At 43.4% G+C, this 24,437-nt stretch overlaps 1 protein-coding gene across 1 annotated transcript in view; it reads right to left on the bottom strand.

The window, feature by feature from the left end:
• frmpd3 (FERM and PDZ domain containing 3) overlaps nt 1-24,437 on the bottom strand; it is a 189,113-nt gene that overhangs the window by 75,607 nt on the left and 89,069 nt on the right. The gene's annotated exons all lie outside the window — the stretch shown is intronic.

Raw genomic sequence — 24,437 nt, 5'->3', positions numbered from 1 at the left:
CGGACCGGGAGATCAGATATGAAGCACAGACCATAATAATAAATTGCATTTTTATACCGCTTTTCCTGGTGCTGGCAGAGGGATCTCCAGGCAGACACCAAGAGGCTGGGATGCACCTGGTCGCAGATAGAAAAGAATGCCATTGACCGAGATCAAGATCCCTTGTCGACGGCCTATACCCTGGAAAGGGTGTCAGGCATAAGTAAAGTAAGTACGTTTCCAAGTGCTCAAAGCGCTTTAGTTTACAATGGTTCATTCATTCATACATCTCAAGCTCACACCGACCGACTCATTGGAGGCAGTGCAGGGTTCAGTGTCTTGCCCAAGGACACTTCGACATGTAGACCTCCGACCCACGGATCATTGGACGACCTGCTCTACCTCCTGAGCCACATCCGCCCCATGAAGAGACATGGATTAATCGCCTCGTCAAAGCGGGAGATTTGACGCACAGATTGATGTGTTTATCCTGTTCAGATAACCTTGTGGGACGTGGAGTGACACTGTCCTCCATCTTCATATTGTCTTGTTCCACAGGTGTTAATGACACATCGTCGCATGTCAGGTGACAATCTCATATGTCCAAAACAGTTCAGTTTTATTATTATTAAAAGACAGTGTGAAAATAGCAACATACAAGTTCACAACGTGTTGATCGGCTATTTTCTCGGCTAGGTCATGTGTCAGGGAGTATGTTTGCTCCTGTACGTGTGTGTGTGTGTGTGTGTGTGTGTGTGTGTGTGTGTGTGTGTGTGTGTGTGTGTGTGTGTGTGTGAGGTGTGAGAAGCTAATCTCTGGCGCCGCTGGACAGATCAGCATGAAACTTCGCTTCGTGCGTGCGTGGGTGTGTGCGTGTGCATGCACGCTGCTGTGGTGATGTAAGGAGCAGATGAACTCCACTGTGTGAATGATGAGCTGATGCAGCACATTCATCAATGCCAAGTTCTATCCAGCACAACATGCACACATGCACACGCACGCACACACACACACACACACACACACACACACACACACACACACACACACACACACACAGCATTGCATTGCCTCAAAGTCTCCTAATCATCATTCATACAGTATGCACTGTGAACACGAATGGATGCACACACACACACACACACACACACACACAAACAAATTGTTGTAGAAGTGATTGGTATAAAAGTGCACGCTGTGTCTTCACTTCAACATAAGGGAACTTCCTCCAGGTTGGAGGCCCTTGTTTCAGTTCAGCACACAGTGCAAATAAGGAGAACAGCTAATTATTTGGCAGCAGACAAGAGGAGGGACCGTGCTAAATGACTCTGTCACCTCCTCTGCAAACATTCTGTGGAAAATTTCCACACAAATTACAGCCCAGAGATGCTCTGCTGTGCGTCTGCGCCGCATCAATCACCACATAGTCTGCAACTGTCACTATCACCCCACTGGCACTATCCATTTACACATATAGTCTGCTATGGCTGGTAGGGGGAGAGACAGAGGGAGAGAGAGAGAGAGAGAGAGAGAGAGAGAGAGAGAGAGAGAGAGAGAGAGAGAGAGAGAGAGAGAGAGAGAGAGAGAGAGAGAGAGAGAGAGAGGGCAACAAGTTATGAGAGTAAAAGTGAGAAATCACTTATAGTAGCACTTTATGGCTGCCATCTGGCGTTGTGGGGAGGCCATCTGGCTGTGGTGGTGGGGAGGCCATTTGCAAGCAGGGAGGAAGGAAGGCAGCCTGAGCTGCCAGGTGGATAGGCAGGCAACACGCATCTTAATTTCATCCTTATTATTCCATTTGACACAGAAGACTCCCAATGCAGTATTGGTATAGGTACAATAAATACAATCTTGTATCTTGGTGTTTTGGCAATTATTTGGGGGCCCACTTTTGTAATATCCTCACCGCCCACCATTGGGCGCTGGCCCACAGGTTGCTGTAGGCTGCTCTGTGGACTCGGACCAGACATGGACTGGACCATGTCAAGTGTGCCTGACAGGCATGGATGGAGCCGGGCTGTGCGCCTGCCTGTTTCCCTGCAAAATGCTAATATGGACACTACTGGAGGTTTGTTTGCAAGCAGAAATACAGACGGTGAAAGACTATATTGTATATAAGGAATATAAAGAATTAAGCTCTGCTGGATTTGAAGGGTGCAGTTAACTTCCCATTAATGGCCCAGCAGATTTTTCCTCCTGCTGGCTGCAGAAGCATTTACATTCAGTGAATGAGGTTTTGGACGCACTTTTCATAAATACTTTGTTTTAGAATCTTTTTCAATTATCATGATATATGTTTAATGTTGTTTAATAATTATGGTCCCATTAATTTTAAAATAATATGTTACAAAACCATTGCCACTGCAGATAGGACAGTGCTTGAACCAGTCGAGGACTTCAAGTACCTTGGGGCCTGGACTGCCTCAACTGAACAGGATCTGAAGGTTCGGAGAGCACTTGCCTGGAATGCCTTGCACGGGATGAGGAGAGTGTGGAAATCAGATCTTAAGAGGCGGCTGTTCATAGCTACTGTGGAGTCAGTACTGCTGTATGGGGCTGCCTGCGACATGGACCTTCACAGTACACAACAGGAAAAAGCCCTGGATGGAGTCTACACAAGAATGCTACGAATGGTATTAGCGCCCACTCACTTCACACAGTTGTGATTTTTTAGAAATCAATCAATGAGAGCTAAAACAGTGAGTGCTGCTGTGACATTTGGGGCTCTCGCCCTTCCTCAGACACAGGAAGGGCGAGAGCCTTAAATGTCACAGCAGCACTCAGGTGCAATAAAACAATCTCTGCATGGATACCTGTACAGTGAGAGAAGGAATGGCATCCTGTAGAACAGCTGGCAGAGAGAGAGAGAGAGAGAGAGAGAGAGAGAGAGAGAGAGAGAGAGAGAGAGAGAGAGAGAGAGAGAGAGAGAGAGAGAGAGAGAGAGAGACAGAGACAGGAATGAATGGATGTCAGAGGGGTGGATGAGTTGTGAATGGACTCCAGCCCCCATAGTGAATGCACACAATGGGGAAGTTTATCAGCTATTCCCTTGCCTGCAGAAGGGAGTGAATGATTGGAGTGGAGCTTCAGAATCTGGCTGCTTCATGGTTTTCTGGGCATTCAGCCGTTATGAGAGGAAAGGATTACGCTGTGTGCCGTTGGCCTCGTTTGATTGACTCTCTCAATGGATGACGGGCCTATCTGCCAAATCTCTCATAACCTCTCTCACTAGTATAAACACGGGTTAATTTATCATCACCTTGCTACCAAACGCCCCAAAACAACTGGGAGGACAAGAGTTTGTCTGCATATACTCTCTCTAATATGGTTATCTAAAGGTAATTCTGACTGCGGCATTCATTTTCTCTGGAGCGTTGTAATGATGCTTAAATGTACAGTATGCCCTGTCAGTATGCTGGTGTCGCGTGCCGAAAACAGTCAATCTACAAACTCACAACATTGTGGTTGAGTTTGTTGTTTGTCGTGGTGAAGGTGAAGGTATAAATCGTGCTTAAAAAAGATTTTGTCTCATTGTGAATATTTGGTGTGAAGTGAACTATAGGCTTTATTGCTGCTTAACAAAAACAGACATGTGACAGAGAGAAATGGCATCGTTGCTGTTGTGTCGGGTGGGAACTGGGAACCGCCCGATATTCAAATTCAGGAATAGAAAACAATAGCAGATCCACACTTTTTGAGCTTGTATATCTGCTATTTCTGCTACTGTTGTGTGACACTGTAGTATGACAATGTAGGATCTGTATACACAGGAAGGCTAGTTTTGACATTACATTGATCCCATTCCCAACTGGAATTCTGGAGATTGAAGTATTTGCTCAGTAACACGGCCAATGTGTTATGTCTTAAAACCTTACATTGTACATTGTACATGATACCTTGTTGACAAGGGTCTATGCTTGGTCCCCTGCCTTTTCACCCCTTTTTGCCAAATATCTTTGCCGGAAATAGCCGATCTACAACCTCACAGGCAATTTTCGGACAAACATCTTTCTCTAGAATAAGGACGGCGGCTATAGGGTTAATATTTGTATCCCTTTGTCAAAACAACTAACTAAGTAACTTAGTAATGATATACAATCATGGGTTGGATAAGGCTTGGCAAAAGCATAAAATGTGTGATATGCATAATAGGACATTTCAACATTTGGAATAAAAAGCAGGTCTTACAGCAGTTTCAAGACGAACACATTTTCATCGTCACCACGATGATAGCTGGTGGTGAATGGCAGTACAATATACAGCTAGGAGCAATCTAAGAAAAGACAAAAAGTTTCACCGGAATTGGAAGCTGTCCGTGGCCGTGCAGCTTTAAGGAAAGTGACAGGGTCACAGAGGAGCGAGGTAAGGAGATGGAGGACTTTCACTGAAGTGGAGCTGATTAAAAAGTTTAGCAGCTACTCACTTTTCACTGATTGTCAAAAACAAAGATATCCTTCAGCAGAGCCGGGGAGGAAAACGAAAATGGTGGAAAATAAGGACCATGTGTTCTAATGGATCCAATATCATTGTCACAAGACAGTTGTAACCGCTTTCACTTTTGCTTCATAGTAGCATAAATAGCCTATCTACAAGCTCACAACGGGTTGCATCGCCTGACAGGTCGTCGTGTGTTGAGTCCCGTTCATGACAACCTTTACTTGTTCTCCCTCTTTCCTGTCTGTCTTCACTGTAACTATCAATAAAGGCTCATAGAGTCGCCCATTTGGTCCCATTTGCACAGTCCATTTGCACCGAGTTACAGACTTGTAAGGGTCCATTTGGAATCCAGAGGATCCCTGGACCAGGAAGAAATTATATCTGTACATCTCTAATTACAGGGCAAGACAAAGGCGCTACTACGCTACAACAGAAGGAGGCTGGGGTGGTGAAGGGAGTTTGGTCGCTGACAAGCTGCAGGAGAGGCAGTGATGAGCTCTGCTGAGTGTGTGTGTAGCATTACATAATGAGTGACGTTCTGCTTAAAAAGATGACACTAATAGGGGATTCACACTATGGTGCGCACTCGGGACCACTTGGCAGATGTTGTGGTAGTGTGAATGATGCGTACCGTTCCCGGGAGCGGATTGCCCAACCGTCCCCGGGACCGCATGGGGGGCGGGTCTCTGGACCGTTGAAGTGTATTCAGATACGGATCGTTCCAATGTGAATGAATGCGTACCTAAAGAAAGAAGTGGACTGTTTTTTTTTAAAGAACGTGACATAATCTCTAGGCGACGAGCCAAGCCTCAACAAAAAAAAATCACAGCCGCTGCACGACGCGTAACACCAGCGCATTTCTCAACGCCGCCCGTCTCCTGTTGAATCTGCGTATACGCGCAGCACCGCAGTACGTGCTGATCTTATTCTGCGGACTACACGTGGCTCTTGGGCTTTGCTTGGCACAGTTTCCAAAGTAAAACAAAATAATAATAATGCTGAAGTAGAATCCATAGCAAACTAATACACTGGAGCACAGAACTGACTGACACAGTGAATAGCAGGCAGGCTGACAGTGAAGTAGTATAACGGCAAAAAGCCAAAGAGGCAATGCAATGCAGTGTGTCTGGATGTATTTGAGACAATGTCGCAGAGTTGATGGTCAGTGTCCGTGCGCGCCAGCCATCAAGCAAACCGCCATCTGGAGGATTAAAGTGTGTTATGCAAGTGTACCCGGGTGCTCTGTTGAATCTCGGGCAATGTGAATCATGACCATCGGGGACCAGGCAACCGTATTCGGAAACGGTTCCAATGAAACGGATTCAGTCCGTCTCAGTGTGAATCCCCTATTAGTGATTGAACCATTATTAGGACTAAGGATGTATTGTGTTGGATTGGGGCTTTTGAGAGGACGAATGAGCGAGGGGAACAGCTTGACTCCCATGCAATTACCACCCATGCTCAATCTCTGCTCTGCCCCTGGTGTGATATGATGATGATAAGTGATATTTAAAACCTTTGCCTTGATTACATTTGATGAACAATTATACAATTAGGTCCTATATTAGGTATGTACCTGCTGGACTTCCACGCCTGCCTGACCTATCGAAACCTCTTATCTCCATATTTTTCTTTTAGTTTTTTCGTAAATAAATGCCCATACTACAGCGTCAGCTGCATCACACAAAAGCATCAAAAGTTGCAGTCCCACAAGCCGAAGCGTGGCGCGAAGCGACGTGTTTCAAGCTTGTAGATCTGCTACTTTTGCCATTTGAGACAAAGGTGTGTAAACACAAACATTGACGACAAACGTGAGGACGCAAATTGTGATTGGCCGACGTGATTGGGTGGGAGATGTGCCATTAAGAGCGCCCCTCACTTCACATGGGTGTGATTTTTTAATTTCGTTCCTGCCTCCCTGAACTATCGCAATGCTTGATTTCATGAGATTGAAGACCTATACAAGAGTAAGTGCTGACTGCTGCGGCTACATCAGTGGAGGTCATTACCATGTTTTTGGGGCTGGGACCAGCTCTAGAAACGTCAATGTTTATCTCTGACTGAGTGCAATACTGGCTGACAGTACACCCACACTGACAGTACACCTACTAACTACCGGTCAGTGTGGAGTGTTGGCTGAGGACTAAGGCCCTATATCATCCTTCCTAGGGGGGGGTAATACCTGTCAGTGGGGAGTGTTGGCTGATTAATTAATATCAACATCCTAATACAGGGGGGAAATAGACACTCATGCTTTCCAAGGTGTGATTTGGGGTCCTAAGGATGAATACAAAATGAATATCAGCATCTTAAAACCAAAATGTTGAATTGTGCATGGGTTTGAGCTCACATGCCCTTTTGATGTAAATCAAAAGGACACTCTGCACTGTATTTCGGAACTCGCCAACGAGTTCCTGACTTCCTGCAGCATCGCAGGCGTGCATTAATTAATGACATTAAACCACACCCTCTCGTGTAATATTTCTTAAGTACACCATTGGTTGGCCACTTGGCCTAATGGGGACTATCCTAATAACCAACGTTAGAATTCACATGGCTGTAGCCTACATTAGTATTTCATTGAATTTTTTTTGCAAACTGGAAAAAAGTGTGTGTGAGTGAAGACCACAACCTGCCGTAAGCTTTTAAACCCAAAGTTAAAATAGAATTTGTTCATGGCTGTGTTCCTTGCTATAAATCATCCCGTTCGGACCATAAACATAAAATACGATTTGAAGGACACAACTAATCTACCAAATGGGACTTTATGACTGTCCTCAAAAAAAGAAAAATACAAGTTCACAATGCGCTGTGACACGTTGCATTGTGGTGTGAGCTTGTAAATCTGCTATTTTCCAAAATTTAAAAAAGGAAAAAGAAAAAGAAAAGTTATTGCATGGGGCTCCCTGGCCGTGGTCCGTGGCCAAATACAATGTAGAGGTCCTTGACATGAGGACATGTGGTTATAGTGTCTGCCCTGAGATTGGGAGGTCAGGGTTAAAATCCCCGGGTCATACCAAATACTGTATTATAATAATACATTATAATAATAATAATAATAATAATAATAATAATAATAATAATAAAACTTTATTTGTGCACCTTTCATGACATGAAATGCAGCTCAAAGTGTTTTACAGAGCAATGGAGAAAAAAGAAAAGAAAAGCAAGGCATAAAACATTAAAATAATAGCAGTAATGCAATACAGTGAGGACATGAATAATAGTATTAATTGGACCCATGCAGTGCCCACTGCTTGGCACTCAGCGTCAAGGGTTGGAATGAGGGTTTAAAGTCACTGCGACATACTAGATATGTCCAGGGGGTGTACATCAAACCGCCTCACGCTATAGCAACACGAGATCTTCAGGCTCTTGCCCTATGGGCCACATAGCTCGGCAAGGCTATACATACTGACATGAAAGAACCACTCAAACAACTCGTTCTATAGCAATGCAACAGATGAAGAAAAGACCGGCCACCCCCGCTTATATCTCTGCCAGGCGTGGGTTGTGGGATTTTCAACATAACCAAGGATGTTGGAAACGGCTCCCCTAAAGCCCTTTGTGATGTCCAAGCTACAGATAACCTTGTATTGTTCACATCCTCTTATTCTTTATTTAATGTACTGTAAGTGGTAACTGGTGGGAAGGAGAGCTTGCACAAAAGGACTTTCATCCACTCCTTTACAGGTGTTGTGGCAATGAACTTGATGTTGAGGATGAATTTTTATTTAATTTTAATTTTATTATCATTACATGTATTTGTTTGATAATTGCCATATTTATGTGTGCATTATTTACTATAGGATTTTGTTTTTTGGTCATCATGGTTGAAAAGGTGAATGTCAAGCAGTGAAAAAAGCAGCCACATCCAAAAGCCAGGTGCCAAGTGGGCAGGATCAAATAAACGCCTTAACAGACGACGTCACACTGATAAGCAACAGCATGCGAGCGCATAAAGGCAGCAGAACACCACCTCTCATAAGATGCAATGGAAAAGTTCTAACTGCACTCACGTGTAAAAAATACCCCATCAAACTTTTAGATGCTGTTTCTATCCCAGTGTGGAGGAAGAATGATTAGGATTTGTATTGTGATCTCTCGCCCTTGAAATATATAATCCATTGGTTTCTGTTGTGTTTGAACAATAACAGCAATTCAAAACAGAGGTCCTCAAAACCACACCTCCAGTCGCTGTCATAAGAACGGGAGGTGCGCTCATGATCACGGCAGCAGAGCCTATTTGTGCACGGCTGCACACACACCTGCAGCCCATCAAGTATAATTTATGCTTCGTCCCGCGATGGTGTCGCGCACGCACCTCTACGCTCACAACAGTCACATCCGCGATGCGATGTGAGCTTGTATATCAGCTGTTCTCCACGTGCAGTACTGTTGCGCTTTGAAGTATAAATGTCTCCTAGCGTACACCCAAGGCCAGATCTTCGCGCCAGATCAGTCTCTATCCTTTTAATACTCTATGGGTACACCTCACTATAGCCAACACACAAGAGAGATTGAATGGACTGAAACCAGCACTCCCCAAAACAACAGGTTTGGAGATCTGTTGGGAATTGATTACATGAAACAGTCACATGTGCGCCCAGTCCAACAATTAATTGGTCTATACAAAGAACAATGAAGTCCACACACTGGATCCATGCTCCAAATATTATATTACCACCAATGGTGATGTTTCGAGCCAAAGGCTCTTCCTCAGAAAAGTGAATCTCATCAACAAAAGGCGAATTAAAGGCGACTTGATATATATCATATATACCGGTGTAGCAAACCAAAACATATCGTGACTGTGAGCTTGTAACACAAATCTTTGGTGTGCAAGTACTGTATAAATCTGTCTTTAGGCCTATATACACATGCTGCATCTTGACATATTCTCACTGTCTCATCATATCATGATCACAGTCTCCATCATTCTTGCCTGGGTTAAATCCTGTACATGACTAATGCAGTTGGAGGGTGTTTGTTGTTTGGCGCTGCATCATGATTCAGTGACAGTTGGTATAGCTAGAAATAAAGTGTCCCTGCAGCCTGTATGTGATGTCCGCATCTGCAGGCATTACCGTCATGTTTCCTGGCCCTGACAGGTCCTGGCACCACTTGTCACAACAAGCGCGTTCCAACACCAAACAAGGTCAGCAACTGTCTTCTCTGTCAGAGTCTCCTTACTGGAAATATACTCTCAACATACTCCCCTGCACACTGTGTTTGCACTATGTATAGTACACTATGACGACTCACTGTCCGTTGGAAACCTTGATTGTTCAAAAGAACCATGTGTTCCAATCAGGGGGGCAGTCAGACAGATATTTTGTGAAGCCACTAAGGAAATCGGGATTTCCTGAAAGTTCATATAATGGCATAAAGTGACCATGAAGTCGCGTATGTTCTGAGGGGCGTGGCTACCGTTACAGTCTATGATCGGGATTCCACACCCACTCGAGTCAAAATAAAAACCAACTAAGAAGAAGGGGGGAAGTCCCGCCTCGTTGTCTGGGCCAGCCAATGGCCAGCTGGGCCAAAACGGATCTAGAAAGATGGCGATTTACAATTCAAGGACTGACAGGCTTCATTTTACGTTCATGTTAGACCCGGGGAACGCTTTGTCCATATTTTTTACAGTCTATGGTTCCAATGGAGTTATTACTTGTGCAAGCAGAGCGCGCAAGTATTGTGGTCATGATGGCTTGGTATATATACTAGATGTTGATGGTGACGTAAATAATATATGTTTCAATGTAGGGTTATAACTGGCTGTCGATGGTGACGTCATTATGTTTCAGTGTCGGGTGAATTAAAGGTAATGTCTGTATGTATACATGTATGACTGTAATCTGAAACCTATCTTTATTACGTCACCATCAAAAGCTAGTTATAACCCGGCATTGATACATATCTTCTTAATTATGTCAACATCAACAACTATATACCTCCGAGCATACGCATAAAAAAGCCAGCCGACCACAGTATAGTACTTTAGACTTACAACTTACATACATGTATACATACGTTACCCGTTACCCAACCAATATTGAAACATATCGTAATTACGTCACCATTGACAGCCAGTTATAACCCGACTTTAGTATTTAATTTCAATGTTTTACAGAGAGGCTGAGATTTGAAAGTTCGTAGCGGTCGACAGTACTAGTGTGCTCTGCTTGCACACTAGTAGGCCATTTATGGCCTAATTGTGTGCAACACGCAAGTAGGCACTCGACAGAGTACAGTTCAGTTACTGACCGCTGAGCCACGGCCCAGGCCCAGTTCTAGTTATTTAAGCAAGTACTTGTTACTTTTCATTGGTTCAATATTTAGACATAACTTGACCACTTTCAATTTTTTTTATTCCATCATATTCTGTAGACTCTGTCTTATCACAACCTGCGAGACAGTGGCTAGAGAGGTGGTCTGAGAAACAAAAGGTTCCAGTTTCGATTCCCGGCCCTGGTATGTGTCCAGGTGTCTTTAAGCTAGGGATGCGCCGATCCGATACTCGTATCGGAGATCGGCGCCGATCCGGAGCTAAAATTCTAGATCGGGTATCGGTGGCAATGGGCCGATCCATTATCCGATCCAGTTGCCGCTCCGTTCTCCCGTTGGAACTTGAGACATGCTCCTGTCTGCCCAGTGCACAGCGCACAGTCAAACAGCCCACAGGCTCCCTCAGCCCTCTCCCACCTGAGCCTTGAGGTGAGGGAAAGGAGGGGCTGCGCTCATAGTCACCGCTCACTGACACTGCGCTGAGTGCGCTCTACAGTCTACACTATCTGTCTCGTTCTGTCACTTCTGTCCCCCCGCTGTGTTCTTAACTTCTTTAACAGGTCGCTCGTATTTCTTTATGTAAGATAAAGAATCCGATGAACACGGAGAGCCAAAGAGGACAGTCGCCAAAGCCCCCATTCAATTACATCCTACTTGTTGTTGCTGTTCCTCATGTTAGCGATAGCTGCTAAAGCTATCAACAGTAGCAAAAACACAACACTGCTAGGCTAGCAAGCTAACGTTGCTGCAACAGGATCGTTACCGTGTGTGTGTGTGTGTGTGTGTGTGTGTGCGTGCGTGCGGGGATTCCGAATATTAAAATAATAATAGTAGTTTGAGTATGCTGGCCCACAGTAGCTACAGAATGTGCGTAGGGAGAGGGAACATATGGGGCTAATGCTGGCCATGAAGCATTGAATAATATCTGAATAGAACATTAACTAGAGTTATAAATAAGGAATAGAAACCAAAATGATGTGGTTGACTATCGTCAGAAATAAATTAAATTGTGGTTGTGCTTTACAACTTTCCTTTTATGTGTAGGCCTAGCTGGTTTATAATCCATAGTTACTATGTATAATAATAATAATAATAATATACATAGTAACTATGGATTTTAAACCTAAAATAATAATAATTATTATAATAATTATAGGCATAATATTATTATGCATAGTAACTGGATTATAAACCTAAAATAATAATAATAATTATTATTATAATAATTATAGGCATAATAATAATAAAAATAATAAACATTTTAAAAACTATGAAAGTGCATAATACTGCACAGCTTTTATTTGTACTTAGAATGTTAAACCCTCAGAAATCGCCATGGTTGACCAATATTATTAATCCACGTGTTAATAATATATATTATATTATTATATATAATATAATATATAATAATGTATTAAATACATTACACATTATACATTAGACATAGGGTATCGGATCGGTACTCTGTATCGGCAGATACTGGACCCCCATGTATCGAAATCGGTATCGAATGCCAAAAAGCCGGATCGGTGCATCCCTACTTTAAGCAAGACATTTAAACCCAATATAGGGTTTATATTATTATATTAACATAACTGTAACTGTAACCGTAACTGATGTATTCGATGACTCACCATGCAATGATAAACAAACTCAGATGGCTATGGCTATATCTAAGGCTATTCCCCTTCAGGTGTGTATATGTCCCATACCGTGCCATTATTCTGCATGAATTGTATCACCACTGAGACTCTGCCCTCCATTTCTGCATGTAAAACCGACCATTATGTATCATTATGACAAAACCGTGGCTGGCAGAGGGCCGGTCTTTTAACTGGAGTCCTACTCCTGTCTAACCTGTCTAAGAGCCAGAGGCAGGCTCTGCATCAATAGACAGACCCTCTAACTAACCTGTCTGTAAAGAGCTGGAGGCAGGCTCAGCATCAATAGACAGACCCTCTAACTAACCTGTCTGTAAAGAGCTGGAGGCAGGCTCAGAATCAGAACGTGTCGCGTTGGGACGATCTGGACTGTTTCTCCCAGTATAATGTGGTTGGGAAGACACGCCACTTTGAGTGTGTGGGGTGTGGTGATCTGGCTGTGTGAATTGAACAGGTCTGCACTTACAATCAGTTCAGATTCCGAGTCAGGGAAGGTGTGACTGCTGCTTAAATTAGAAACTGAAATGTCATCTGATTGTATTATATGAAATGCCTATAAGCTCACCAATATTGCACCTTTACTGAAAGCCTTCAATAACAGCCTGTCAATGAACTCTATGCAGCCATGATGTGTTTGAGTTGGGAAGTGCTCTTTGCAAATCACTTAATGCCCTGCATACCACCTGATTCGAAATTTCAGTGATTTAAAATCTAACTCAAACTGAGTTTGAAAAGTCTTGACAGAGTCAAAGAGCATATAACCTAAGCTTCCGTGCAAGGTCCAATATGGGTGAGTTAACAAGGTTTACAATCAGATGGGACATTTCAGGAATGGACTGTCGATGAAACAACAACAACCATATTGCACCTAGTTAACAAAGAAAAGTCACACCCGTGTGAACTGAGTGGTGCAGCTTCGTGTGGGGCCCCCCGGAACTTCCAGACCCACAGGGTGCCAGCCCGGTTCCGGCGAGCCGCCCCGTGTCCAAAACGGTCGAGAAATGACAGAGTCCCCCTGCCTCTATCTCTCTCTCTCTCTCTGTAATTAGCATGGCAGGCAACAGTGCAACACTATCTCTCTCTCTCTCTCTCTCTGTTTCTAGCACAACAGCGCCACTTTTGCCCCTACTGGTACTCTAAACATAGTCACATAGGTTGGGACATAGGAACATTGCTGTTCCTTGGAGTGGTTGCACCACTCAAAAACACCATCAGCTCATGGAAGCAAGCCTCCAAAGATGGTGGGATAATTTCACATCTCCACTTGAGATGAGAGAAAAGCGTTGGAACTTACTACTACTCGGAATGCGTGATTGTCCACGGTGATGCCGCTATGGTGTTTCATGCTGCCGTCCAATTCCATCAATTAGGACGGGCTGCAGAGGGTGCAGGGGGGCGGGGCGGACTGCATGGGAAGCTATCGTGCAGTAAAGTGTGTCAGTGGACGAACCAGAGGAGCCAATCTTATTAGCTTTTCATCAGAGTCCACTTTATGCTGCCATGAATCAGCAGCAGGGTTATTACAGTAGGTAGCTTTGGTGGGAAGTAAATTACACAGTATCGTCGCTGTCGGGTGGAAACCTCATGGGCTCCAATTTCGTCGGCGCCTTTACCCACAACGCAGCCCGCAATTCAGCCGCTGCACGAAAATTACGAATATAGGAGCTTTCTCTGTCCCTTAATGGTATTTTAAATACGCCCGTAAACCGTATGCCAAATTAGTTTGGTAAAGAGCGGCGCGCACCGCGCCTCAATGGAGATGTCTGCGACTCTGCGTAGTGCAGGCTGCGTCATCTCTCCTTATTCTCCTATGCATGCATCTCTTTATAATTTTCATATAATCAGCAGAAGTGAGTGCCTACCACTTCCTTGCGTTTATATAATTGTATATAGTCAAAGAAGTTATTTGTGCCAGGCCCAGGCATTGTGCAGCGTGCGTGATTCCATTTGCTCGTTCAGTTAATCACCCCATAGCAGCAAATGGGGTTTAATCTACCAAACTTTCCTTTTCGCTTCATACCATTCCGTAGAGACGGCCTACACGCAAATGCAAGCCCGAATTTCGTAGTTTACATTTACTTTGATTTTTTTTAAATAAAAAAGTTGAGTTGAGTTGTGACTCAATGAAAAGTCGAGTGTTCTTGGCTGTGTGCGTGTGGAGAAACAGCACGGGGGGTGGGGTGCAGCACAAGTGAGACTTCAAGGCAGCAACGCAACAATCTTCCATGGGCAATAGTAAGCGAATAAAGCAATATAGCACTAACGGGCAACGGATAAGGGATCTCTTAAAGGCAATGGCACGTGGACTGGTGATTGGTGTAATTATTGCCCAAACCACACCTATGCATATTATAACGGGTAAAGCCCAACACACACCTTTTTGTATGACAGCTCCACATATTTTAAATGTGGACATACAAGGTTTCCGCAGCTATGTTATGAAATATTGACAGGAGAAGCTATTAGGCAGCATCCAAGAGGGGAGGTCGTGCAGGCAGATGCTGCTCGCAACTTACCTAAGAACCTAATGAGAACACTGCACACAGCAATCACACTGCATTGATGAAAAGGCAAAGTAAACGTTTTGCTTACGTGTAGGCTACTTCCTAATAATCCCTTCTGTCTCAACAGAGCAGGTGTGTGTGTGTGTGTGTGTGTGTGTGTGTGTGTGTGTGTGTGTGTGTGTGTGTGTGTGTGTGCGCGCGCGCGCGTGCATGCGTGCGCATGCATGTGTGCGTGCGTGCATGTGTTTTGTGCATGTGTCTTCTTGCTTTTTGTGTGCTTGGCTGCTTGCATGTGAGGTTGAAAGATGCAGCGCCAGAATTAAATGCAACCTGGGCCCGGAAAAGGCAGAAAACATTATTATGTGTGATGCCGACCCCAGATAGTGGCAGAACATAAGAGCTGGATATATGGTGCTAGGGTTCAGCTCAGTGAAACGACAAGGCAGCGGCAAAGCAAAGGCAACAGCGATTCACCAATCTCAGTCGGATGCAGCGCTTTAGATGGCTCAGAGATGCAGTCTCTCTGCCTTCCCGGTGGAGCTGAATCTCCACTCCTTCTCAGAGCAAAAGGGTTCCGCTTGACTACTTGTTCATTCTGGATACGAGGCAAGGTGCCAGAGGTGATGGGAAGAAGTCAGATACAGTCTGTTTAGGCCCCATCCATCCCCACCACCTCTCGCTGTTGTCAGTGGTGGAAGAAGTACTCTGATTTTAACACGGTGCCTATAGCCGCTTTGTGTGTTGGTCTATGTCTGTCCACATTTGCCTCTGAGAAGTAGAATTATACAGGAAGAGGAAAAAAAGGTCAAGCTGACTCTACTTGCATACAGCACTGCAGTAAATGTGCTTAGTTACTTTTTCGCCAATGCTTGCTGCAGTCACTACAGTATATCCTCATTTAAACTCTCAGTCCTATTCTATATATTGCAATTAACCCAACCACATACAGAGTGCAAATGGATATGACAGAACCTCTAGTGTTGGAGATACGGTGCAGTTTCATTCTGCTCAAGCTAGCGACCAAGGCTCACACAGCTGACCTTTTACAAAATCAATTTCACTCCACATCAACTATCTTGAGGGAGGAGCTCGAGCATTAGGGCTGGATAGTATAGCTTTCACATACAAAGCAGTAAAGCACGCTGGGAAAGACCTAGTCAGTTGGGTGTGTAAACCAAAGTACCAGGAATTTGGTGAAAGTACTGCAAGGAAATGACGTTAAGGCTTTACAAAACTGTTTATATTCTACGTGAATGAGCAAGTCTTGTGATTGGTCGAAAAAGGTTGTTTCAGGAGGATGTACAATTGTGCATTGTGCAAATGACAGAAGTCCCGCTCCTATAGACACTCTCACACATTAGGTCGTGACCAGGCTTTTCTCCTCTGAGATGAGAAAAGGCTGGGAACAAGCTATATACAAAGTGAATGTGAATGTGATTAGTCACTCTCGTGTATGGTAAACCTATTGGAGCCGCATGTTGGAGAGAGAGAGAGAGAGGGGGGGGGGGGGGGGGGGGGAGAGTAGCTGTGACAGGAACAGAGTGCCCCTGTCCCTCTGGTGTCAGCCTCCAGTGAAGCGCACGGCACTCGTTCGCCCGCTCCGCTCACTCGCCCGATCTGCCCACTCTGCTCGTGCCTGACGGCCGACCCACACGGAGTGACAGGGTTTTTTCAACAACATGCAGCATGGCTATCCACCCTGCTCCACCCACCACACCTCTATCCCCTCTAGAGCGTGCAGTCTACAGCAAAAGAAACGTATCTTGCATGGGGGTCCCAGCTGGCACAAAATGATTTTAAAATATTTACGGCGGCCAAATAGCGTGCGTTAATTTGACATGAATCAATGTGAGAGAACCATGTCGTATAATTTTCTATAAATTAACTAACTAAATAATTATGGTACTATTTTTACTGAGTCAAGTAAAATGTTTTAGTGATCGCAGACCAAAAGGTCTTTTCACTCAGGGGATTCTGACTAAATTTAACATCTATTGTTCTAAAAAACCTTTGAGGCAGCTCAGAGGTGTGAATGAAACCAGATCCTATTGTCTGCCACAAGAACATGTGTTTGCATAGTCCGTTGACCAAAGGGGAACAGTTGGTAACCATTTGGTAGTTAAAACTCAATGATTATATAATAATCTAAGACTCTAACTATTTGTAGGGAGTTTAAAGTCTCCTGTAAAAGGTATGATAAAAAACATAGGGTTTCGTCATGTTGGTGCTTAGTTTTAATTCCACTGGTTCACACTGTTCTTAATTCATTTCATTTAGAATGTTCAGTTTTTACGTTATAGTTTCGTAACATTTCCTAACTACAAGTGTTTCCATTTTTATATACTGTTAAGGTATGATTAACCATGTTCATAAGTTGTTTAAAGGTTACGTTTAAGTTTTGTTAAGTTTCATTATAACTAGTTACTCTCTAGGGGTTATCATCTAAAGCAGTTGAGACGGAACAGCCCTCTACTCCTAGGTCCCGCCTCTCTCTCCAACCGGAAAGGGATTTTATCATTGGTCACGAGTCAGGAAACGCCTGCCGCATGTCCGGGAGAGGAGGGACCTATAGTTACAATATAAGGCTAGTCTGGAGGGCTGATCGAGGTTCCTGGGTCCGGTTAAAACTCATCATTCGGCTAGAGTTGTACTGTGTGTTGCGTAAATCCAGAGAAACCACGGAGAATTTCCTTTTGTTCTCATCGTTTTGCCTTGACTGTTGGACGGCTTTTGGATACAAAAATAAAGCTTTTCTTCAACCTCGTCACATCATATCCTGTTTCCTCTGTTATCCACCGCCGTACACTGGAAAAGAGACCGCAACCACAACTCTACTGTTTGATAGTCTCTCAAGCGAGACAACTTTTTGTCTTATCCTTTTATCATAACCTTTGCCCGTAATTTCATAATATAGTATTCAATCAATCAACGTCTGTAACTATGCCCGCTGTAAGCTACGATCAGAAGCTGTTTGTCATTTACCTTCATGAAAATAGGTTTTTGCATTTCCATTTGTGCTAAGCAGAAAGCTATATAATGCTTCAACCAATCCACGCCGCGATTAATTAAAGAACGCTTATTATATGCCAGGATATCGCCCCGTTCAACCCTTATTTTGAAGATCCAAAGTCCAGTGTCTAAGCTAACAACAGATAGCCATCCGAAGCTAATGTGAGTAGCCTTTCCACTAGATCGGATCAAACACGTTTACACAACTGAATAAACGTAGCCTACGTATTTTGACGGCGTCACTTCCCGACAAATCACGCAGGCTACGTTTTTTAGGTATGACAAATGTACATAACTGTAAAGAACGAATGATTTTCAGCTCTTCCGTATACAGATGGTATGGCAGAAGCCTTTGAACATCTGTACAGAACGCGCATCTGTTGTTCTTTTGTGAATCCTCGCTTGAATGCACCTGTATGTAGACACTGGAGGGAGAATGCAAACAACAGTGTTCACCTGTGACCTGGTGGAGTGCGACAGTGCCGGCCCCGTTTTGGCATTGCATTAATTACCCAGCGTGGGCGACTCACTGCCACACAGCACCTCATTAACCACACCCCCAGGTTGAGTGGGTGGGTGCCTGCCTGAATGGTTAGTCTCTGTGTAGCAGCTCTGAGAGAGATGGATGGCCTCTCCCTTCCCCCCTCTCTCCCTCTCTCTCTCTCCCCCCCTTCCCTTATCTCTCCCCTCGCTCTCTCCTTCCTCCTTTCTGCCGGTGTGTTTAATAGGGGATTCACACTATGGTCCCGGGTGCGCACTCGGGACCACTTGGCAGATGTTGTGGTAGTGTGAATGATGCGTACCGTTCCCGGGAGCGGATCGCCCAACCGTCCCCGGGACCGCATGGGGGGAGGGTCTCTGGACCGTTGAAGTGTATTCAGATACGGATCGTTCCAATGTGAATGCATGCAGTCGACGAGCCAAGCGTCAACAAAAAAAAACACAGCCTCTGCACGATGCGTAACACCAGCGCATTTCTCAATGCCGCCCTTCTCCTGTTGAATCTGCTTATACGCGCAGCACCGCGCTGATCTTATTCTGCGGACTACACGTGTCTCTTGGGCTTTGCTTGGCACAGTTTCCAAAGTAAAACAAAATAATAATAATGCTAAAGTAGAATCCATAGCAAACTAATACACTGGAGCACAGAACTGACTGACACAGTGAATAGCAGGCAGGCTGACAAGTAGTATAACGGCAAAAAGCCAAAGAGGCAATGCAATTCAGTGTGTCTGGATTTATTTGAGACAATGTCGCACAGTTGACGGTCAGTGTCCGTGCGCGCCAGCCATCAAGCACACCGTCATCAGGAGGATTAAAGTGTGTCATGCAAGTGTACCCGGGTGCGCTGTTGAATCTTGGGCAATGTGAATCATGGCCATCGGGGACCAGGCAACCGTATTCGAAAACGGTTCCAATGAAACGGATTCAGTCCGTCTCAGTGTGAATCCCCTATTAGTCAAGCCCCCAGTGAGGCTCTCCGACTTTAAAGGACAACTTTAGTTTTTTTCAACCAAGGTTCATGTTTTAGGTTGTTATTAGAGAAACTAAAAGGTGAGTGTTAATTTTCTTTCATTTGCTGCTTTCTTTCGTTTTAGGGATTTAGGGGCATTCGAGCATGGGGCTAAATATGTATTTTTTTACCAAATTTGATGGTGATTTATTTATTTATTATTTACTATAGTCCTAATAAACCCCAGGAAATTACATCTGACCAGAGAAGATCACAGGATCTACTGAATGTAAGGCTATATGAAAGGTATAGCCTACTGGGGGAAGGCTTATACTGTGTGTACTGTATAGCCTCAATATGTCAGTTTGTCACATTCAATAGATCCTGTTATCTTTTGTGTCCAGATGTAATTTCTTGGGGTTTATTAGGACTATAGTAAATAATAAATAAATAAATCGCCATCATATTTTGTAAAAAAATACATATTTAGCCCCATGCTCGAATGCCCCCTGTCAAAAACTGCTAAAATCCTGTTGCTCCAGTTCAGTCTCTATCATCTTAATACTCTATGGTTTTAGTTGGGTGTGCTGCTGATACTTCCAAGTAGCTGCTCCATTAGTGTATACTAACTAAGGTGTGTACCTTTTCTGGCCTGCCATGGCATATCTGCTATTTTTGAGAACCACTGTTAACCATAACCATTAACCATAATGTACTTTTTTCTGTCTACACCAAATCTCTTTGCCAAACATAGCTCACAACATATCAGAATACGGATGCTGGGGATCAAGTGGTTAATCTTTGCCATGGATAACGCCAATGTATTAATTTTTTCAGCTTGACGCCTTGGACAACTTTGAAGTTAACCACCAAAGACCTTTCACTTTGACGTTTAACAACAACTTCTGCATATTGTGTGTCCAAAACTGTTACTTTTCAGGAAATGGGAACAGAACCTCTGTTCAAATGGATCCAATATAGCTAAGCAGTGTTACATGAGAGGGTGCACTTCGCCATCAGTATTGTCACGACAGTGATGCAGTCGGGAACGAGGCGCTTGTTGAGTTTCCAATGACGGTATAAACACACCCTTGAGTGTACTAATATTTTGATATACAACCGTTACCATCAAAATAATACATCATCATCATTATTCTGGAAATACACAGGCTCTTGTAGAGACAATACTTATAGTCTCCGTTTGCCATTGACATCGCTGTGGCAACTTTTACTCAAAATAAATCAACAAAACCTCACTGGTTATAGCTCAATCTCACTGTAATTAAGACTGGAAATATCAGATTTAGCTACTAAGTTTGCAAGATCTTGCTTTCTAGGCACAAAATAATTATTAAAAAAATAACTGCCAGCCTACACAAGATGTTATCCTATATTAAAACCTTGAAAGTACTACTTATTTGGAAGGCATCTGTAGAATTTGGTCTGTCTACTCTGTGGTTTGGAGAGATGGTCTAGGAACTGTCTGATGTGGTTTAATATTCCAGGAGCTGAACCTACGGTTAAATGCTCCCATTGATTGAATCAGTTTAATCAGTGTAATGTACCTTGGACATGGGCTAGCTGGAAGCCTAACCAGGCTTATAGAGTCAGGCTCACATTCAGACATGCATGACTTAATACTAGAGGTGCGACAGTTCATCCAACTAATCGATTACTGAAAATAATCCATAATCAAATGTAATAATAAAATAGCAGCTAAATAAAATCTATAATGCATATATAATCTAGCAGAAGATAGGTACATAATATAAGGTGCAGCAATAGAACAGTAACTAAAGTTTCACATAATTGTAGTGAAACAAAAGTACAGTATTTGCCTCTGAGTAGAAGTAAAAGTATAGAAATTTGTAAATACTCGAGTAAGTAAACATACCTAAAATTTGTACTTAAGTTAGCCTACAGTAATTGAGTACATGTACTTAGTTACTTTACACCACTGTCCTGGGCCTTTGTAAACACCGTCTCACGTGAGACATTAGAAGCATATCGTCACTGTTACGCAGGAAACTTGTACCTCCATTTTGAAACGTATGTTTTTCTTTTCATCAATGAATTCCCCATTTCATTGTATGATCGTGCCACACAAAAGCAGCAAAAATAGCCAATCTACAAGCTTGTAGAGTAACCAATGAAAACAATGAACAAGAGCTTGTTGAGTAAAAAAATATTACATACTATTTGGAACAGTTTTTTTTCCTTCTCCCACTTTCTTAAAAGTAGCGGTTTTGGACATCTTTTCCATGCGACATGACAGTGACTAATATAGTCTCATGTGCAGGTGTGGCATTTGGCATACAGCCATTACATACAGTATGAGTATATCAGGCTAAAGCATGATGATGGAAGATAGATGTTGTATTATATATTATGTGCTCCACTGAGTTGCAACTGAGTCACTCAACGACTCCCCCGCACAATGTAATGAATCAGGCTGCAACTGTGCCGTTTTCTCCTCCTTTTAATGGGCTCAGATCAATGGCAAAGCTCTGTATAATTGTCAGCCACAGTGCTAAGCTGGAGGGGTATTTTATGAGAACCATCCAGCATACAGTATTATGAAGATAATGCACAGGTAATGCTCTGGTGTGCGCCTGTCTCATGTATAGAAACCATAGTCCCTGCATGGCTATTTAAATGATGGATAGTTCAATTATAGTATCAATTATTAGGTATTGCGTTGAAGCTGGTGCACTTCACCAAGCCTGGAGAAAGCAGGACACAGAATAAAACCAACACGCCTTTTAATTCCTCCCCACACATTTGTGTGCATCCTACTGACTGCACGTGCCAGTGAGGAGCCCCCACCGGGAGGGCGTAGAGCCTTCGTCCTACTCCTCCCACCCCAACACTCAACCTCCCTGACTGAAACAAAGCAGGGACCCCCATTACCCTCCCTGCCTGAAACGAAGCAGGGACCCCCACTACTTAAGAAGTATAGCACAGGTTTTTCTTTTAAGTGGGTTGAAGTGTTTCTGCAGCTTTGATGGCTTCATCGATTCCTTGGACGTCACTGCCATCATTCTTGTGCAAATGAAATGTTTTATTTTGTTTGTTTACATTATTGTATTTGATTATTATTATTATGATGTTAAAAGGACCACTTCAGCCATTTTCAATCTTCATATAATCTGTCCTCACTAAAGCTCATTATAATAATGGTATGCTAATTGATTTAGTTTACCTCAGAGGAGGGCATGTGGACAGACAGTTCAGAAGTTCCGGGACACATGAACATTTGTGCCTGTTGTAGACATGCGCAGAGCAAGTTCAGTCAGGGAATCTCAGTTCAGTCGCTGCTGGCCGTTAATTGGGCCGCCTCAGCATGCTCTCATCCACATGATTCACTCAGCCAATCACACACTGACTCCATCTTCATACCGGATACTTTAACCAGAGGTTTGCATTCCTCCTTTGCATTCATCCTCCTCCTTTCTTGCTGCTGCTGCATCAGCATGCTGCTGTATACAAACCTGCTGCTCACCCACCTCCACCCCAGCTACCACCTGTCATTTTGGATCTACTGTTTAGGTATGGGGGATTCGGAGTCCCTATGGTCGGGACAGATGCGCTTGATCCGAGTACCTAAAAAGCAGATCCAATACATCGCCAAACCATAATAAATATACTGTATTTATAGGATAAAGCAGAGGTCTTCAACAGGGGGTCCAGGACCCCTAAGGGGTCCTCAAGAGTTACTACACGGGGTCCTCCAAATCTTTGTGTGCGGAAAATAGCCGATCTACAAGCTCACGATCTGTGAGCTTGTAGATCAGCTATTTTTGGCCAAGAGGTTTGATGTAGAGCAGAAAAAGAGCGTACAGAGCCTAAGGTAGCCTATTTTTACTGAGGCTGAGGGTTTTACATAAACACAACATACAGTACACTGATGATAGTGCTGTCAAACAAGTCTATGGAGCTATCTATGAAAAAGTTTAATTAAATAAAATGAATAGGCTATTTCATAAAACATGTAGTGGGGGGTTGGTCCCTGCTTCATCTCTGTCTCAGAGAAAAATGTTGAAGACCTCTGGGATAAAGATAAAATAATGCATTAGTGAGCATGTAGCCTCGGAGGCCGCAGGCGTTTAATGAGCATGTGCATCTCTGACGCACAGATGATTAATTAATTAATTTATTTCTTTGTCTAGTCTCGTGACATCATGCTGCAGACATCATATCATCATATCTGCCCATTTCTGCCCATCACTGTTGGGCAGAAACATTGCATGTCCAAAACATTAACTTGCTTACAAAATATACAAAAAAGTTTAAAAAACAAAAAAACAAAAAAGTGCTTCTTAATAACTTTCATTAGTTGAATATGAATAAAACTCATAGACAGCCGTAACGACATTCACAATTTTTAAAAACAAGTTTAAGAATGGAGATACAAGGTTTCAGCCCGACTGCCACAGTATTCTCCATTGACTTCAGAATTATTATCTGATCCCATTCTCCCTTGCTGATAGCAGACACTGAATTATCTCTGTTCATAATTACCTGCTCATGCTGAGATAAAATGGTGGAAGCGGTCGCAGTGATGAATCAAACATCTCAGCTGGTATTTGATTCGTTAACCCCGCGGGGGATATTCAGTTTCAGCTTCACCTAGCTGACGGCTGCTCATAATGGTTATGATGAGCGACACACAGCCCAGGGCCGGCAGGCAAACCGGTGACCTTCTTATTACGTGTGGTTCTCAAAGTGGGGTCCGGGGACCCCCAGGGCTCCTTGAGGGGCTTCCTGGGGATCTGCAACTAAATATATAAATAAAAAACTAAACTAATATATATTCAATTAATGCATTCAAAAGAGCTGAATAAATGTTTTATGGACCCATAATAGTGATGCTTATTTAAGTTAAAGGTGATATACACAAGTTTACTTCAGGCTATGGGGTTGATGTTGCTGCTGGGAGGGACACTATGGATATTGCGCTCGTATGGCTAAATATGACATTAAAACATTATGAATTTCTATCGATATCTTAGTTACAACAGTGACATTGAGTTGAGTTTTAAGGGTAACTGTAGCATAATCACAATATCACACGACTAACACGACGAGTCCCGCAAATGAGGAAGT

Source organism: Protomyctophum parallelum, assembly GCF_964188405.1.
Source record: "Protomyctophum parallelum genome assembly, chromosome: 16".
In the NCBI taxonomy this organism is placed as follows: Eukaryota; Metazoa; Chordata; class Actinopteri; order Myctophiformes; family Myctophidae; genus Protomyctophum; species Protomyctophum parallelum.
This window is presented reverse-complemented; position numbering and strand designations above follow the sequence as displayed.